The sequence below is a fragment of the Oreochromis niloticus genome, linkage group LG9, assembly GCF_001858045.2.
Source record: "Oreochromis niloticus isolate F11D_XX linkage group LG9, O_niloticus_UMD_NMBU, whole genome shotgun sequence".
Classification (NCBI taxonomy): domain Eukaryota; kingdom Metazoa; phylum Chordata; class Actinopteri; order Cichliformes; family Cichlidae; genus Oreochromis; species Oreochromis niloticus.
This window is the reverse complement of record NC_031974.2, coordinates 8,162,267-8,166,236: the sequence shown is the minus strand read 5'-3', so window position 1 is coordinate 8,166,236 and position 3,970 is coordinate 8,162,267. Positions and strand designations below refer to the sequence as shown.

The following is a 3,970-nucleotide window of genomic DNA, read 5'->3' as shown; positions in this document are numbered from 1 at the left end:
AAAACACACCTGTGACGAGTGTGGGAAGGATTTTACTGTGAAGGCTAATCTAAAACATCATCAGGTCATCCACACTGGAGAGAGACCGTTCAGCTGTGACTTGTGTGGAAAGTCTTTTTCCAGGAAGGAATCCTTAAAACAACACCAACTCATCCACAGTGGAGTTAAAGCGTACAGCTGTGATCAGTGTGGCAGAGCTTTTACTCAAAGTGGCCACTTACAGAGTCATCTAGTTACCCACTCTGGAATTAAGGCATACAGCTGTGACTTGTGTGGAAAGTCTTTTTCCTGGAAGGGTTACCTAAAAAGACACCAACTCATCCACAGTGGAGTTAAAGCGTACAGCTGTGATCAGTGTGGCAGAGCTTTTACTCACAGTAGCCACTTACAGAGGCATCTAGTTACCCACTCTGGAATTAAGGCATACAGCTGTGACATCTGTGGAAAAACTTTCAGCCGGAGAGGGGACCGAAATAAACACCTACGCATTCACACCAGACATGATGTGTACTGCTGTGAACAGTGTGGCAAATACTTTATAACAGACGCACAGTTACAACGACACATGTTTACCCACACTGAGGAGAGACCTTATAAATGTGACCTGTGTGAGAAGACTTTTAAATCTCCAAATCACCTGAGACAACACCAACAGATCCACACCAGAAAGAGACTCTACAAGTGCAGTTACTGTGAGGTATGTATTTATATTGTTATCTTGTCATTTTAGCCTGACTGTTTGGAACAACTCTGCTCATTAAACTGTGTTAGCATGTTAGCAATTCTACTGCATGGAAAAGCAGCTCTGAGTGATTATTCAGATTTTCATGTCAGTTATGATTTTAGTATTACTGTAGTATTATGGTGGTAGTATTGTAGTTATTGCAGCCCAGTAAACTGAGTGTGTTCACTGAAACAGTAAAATGTAATTGGACGTCTGCAGAGATGCTCTTTATTTCAGGCGACGTTCAGGATGAAAATGTTGAAGGACTGACTTACACTGTCTTTGTGTCTTTGTTTAGAAGCAGAGCGACACAGATGGATCCAGTTCTCAACCCTGTCATCACTGTGGTGGTGGGAAAGACTTTCGTTGTGACCTCTGTGGAAAAACTTTCAGTCGGCAAGCCGCCCTAAAAATACATCAACGTAGACACACTGGAGACAAACTGAAATACTGTAAAGAATGTGGGAGAAGCTTCACCACATCACGTGACTTAAAACGACATGAACTGATTCACAGTGGGGTTAAAAAGCACCTCTGTGATCAGTGTGGCTCATCCTTCACTACTGCAGGTGAGCTTAAAACACACAAACGAGTCCACACAGGAGAGAAACCATACAAGTGCAGACACTGTGACAAAAGTTTCTCACGATCAGATCATCGTAACAGGCATGAACGTACACACATGGATAGAAACTACAGCTGTGACCAGTGTGACAAGAGCTTCAGGAATCTCAGTTCATACTCCAAACACAAACGATCCCACGTTACTAATAAACTGTTTCACTGTTACCAATGTGCCCAAACATTCACCTCATTGTCTGCTCTGTGCAAACATCAGCGTGATCACTCAGGGCTGAAATCACTCCCATCACTGGATCACAGTGAATCTGAAGAGACAGAAAGATCCTCTGGTTTCAGTGTCAGACTCAAAAAGCTTGAGATCAGGCTCCACAGAGTTCAGATAGAATCATTTAAACTTGTGTTGAACTGAACTGGTTACTGGGCTGAACTTCTACATAATACAGATTTACATGGGATCTTATTTTCTGTCGTTTTACTGAGTCAGTTTAGTCCTTTTTCTCTGTCCTGGTTTTGCTCGTCTGTAAATAATTGAAACTCAGTCAAATAGTTCATTGTTCTCCAGCAAAACGTTTTGGAAACTCATGTTTAACCTTTAAAACTCTGACATGTTTTAGCACACAAGGCTTCATCAGGGAGTTCACTCATGATTGGACCATGAGAATAAAGGTTTTTAGTTCTTTCAAAGAGAGTCTTGGAGCTGTTTGATGTTTTTGTTTTTTCTGAAACCACCTGAAAGAAAAACTATTTTTCTTGCTTTATGTAGTGTGGAAGTTTTTAATGTTTCTTTCATCTGTGATGTTCTTGAATGTGTTGACATGAAGATGGTACAAATAAACTGTCCTTTTAGCTTTAGCTCCTAATTTATTCATTATTTATGGATGTAGCACAGCAGCAGTTTCTTGATTAACACATGGAGGGCTCGGGATCTGATGGTAAATAATGTTTTGTGTCCTTGTACACATCATACAGCTCAGCTGTTCCACAGATGTCAGGTTTACACAGTGGGATGGTTTGTAAGAACGCAGCTCTCCTGTGGATAAATCCTTACTCTTAGCCTCAGGACCTCACACAGTCCCAGCAGGTTCGGTCTGAAGATTTATCCCTTTTTCATTTCTATATGATTCTTCTTGCATCTAAACAAAGATGATTATGATGATGATGAGTCATTTATGAAAAAATAAGCAAAAAACAATATTGTTGTATGAGGATTTTTATGGCAGATTTTGTGCATCAACATTTTTGTACATGAAAATGTTGAAAGGATGCAAAGGAGGAGGAGGGCACAAGAGCTCAGCACGTGATACTGACTGGAAGCAACACAGCTGCTGTTGACAAAGCAGCAGAGTCAGATATGAATGTGTATTGAATTCATCGTGTAAATATACCAGATTTATCCACATACGCTAGTTTTCACCCTTTTTTTTTGCTTTCAGTAAGTTTACTTTTAGTTTATTTTTACTTTCTTAAGACGCAGGAGAATCTGATTCATCATGATTGAGCATTTCATTAAAGTAATGTTTAAAAGACATTTCTCGTTTGTTCTTTCAGCTGCAGCCTCGCTGGTGTTTAACTGTCTGACAGTAAAGAAGATAAAAGATACGTGCAAACACAAACACATGAAAAGTATTTGCAGAAAAGCTTAAAGCTCTTGTTTGTCTGTTTTTTTGTTCCAGTCATCGCCAACATGGCGAAGATGTGAAGCTGCCTTTCTGCTACAGTATCTCCTTACATACATTTGCTCATATCGTGGGACTTCTTATAGAGAGTCTTTCTTTGACCATGTCTCACTGTGTTTTATTCTTGACGTTACATTTGAGTCTTGCATGACTTTATTTTAATAATGTTTAAATGGATGGATGGCTAGACAGACCCCCTGAATTTATCATCTGAAATCTTTTTATTCCTTTATTCCACTGCTTTCAGGCATTTCTATGCATCCAAATTTATATATAGATATCAAAACACTCATATCTTTACAGTTTGTTAATATCTTCATAATCTCCAATAATGTTACACCCCAGTGCTTTCATTTGAACCCCAAGTGTCATTGTCTTTGAAAAAGCACAGAGTATAATGCATCTATTTTGCAACAATAAATAATACAATAAATGTTAAAAGACTTTCAAAGGGTACCCTGTTTTTCCCTTCGTCGTATCGTACAAACAGAGATAATATAATTATCTGAGGAACAATTGTCAATAAGCAGAGAAGTTACTAAAATATTAATGCAAGACATGGAAGCAGCTGGTGTTGTTCCTAAATTAGGAACAATATTTTAAAATTACTTCACAATTCTTCTTGCACTTCAGATTGTTACAAACTATCAGAATATAAAGAAAGTCAGAAAATGGACAACCTCAGCTTATGAAACTGCTATTTTTTAACCACAAACCACTGGATCAATTTCAAGGGTTTTGCACTTGATTTTTATTTAACCATAAAACACTGCAGAGACGCAAAGAAATAATCATTATAACAGTGTGCAAATACTATGTGTCCAAGCTATAGACGTCTCTGAAGCGACACTTTAAGAAACTCCTGCATAGCTGCGGGGTGCACAGTCCACATTGCACAGTGACAGCACAAAGACCCACACAGCTGGATTTGGATATTTAACATTCTTTCAGTAAAAATTAAACCCTGCATGAGTCCATGAATATCTGG

At 38.7% G+C, this 3,970-nt stretch overlaps 1 long non-coding RNA gene across 1 annotated transcript; it reads left to right on the top strand.

The window, feature by feature from the left end:
* The first annotated feature begins 332 nt into the window (after window positions 1-332).
* On the top strand, window positions 333-1,486 carry LOC112847894 (uncharacterized). The gene is made up of 2 exons (XR_003221727.1): window positions 333-697; window positions 1,023-1,486. It is a non-coding gene; the product is annotated as an uncharacterized LOC112847894 (long non-coding RNA).
* The last annotated feature ends 2,484 nt before the right edge of the window (window positions 1,487-3,970 follow it).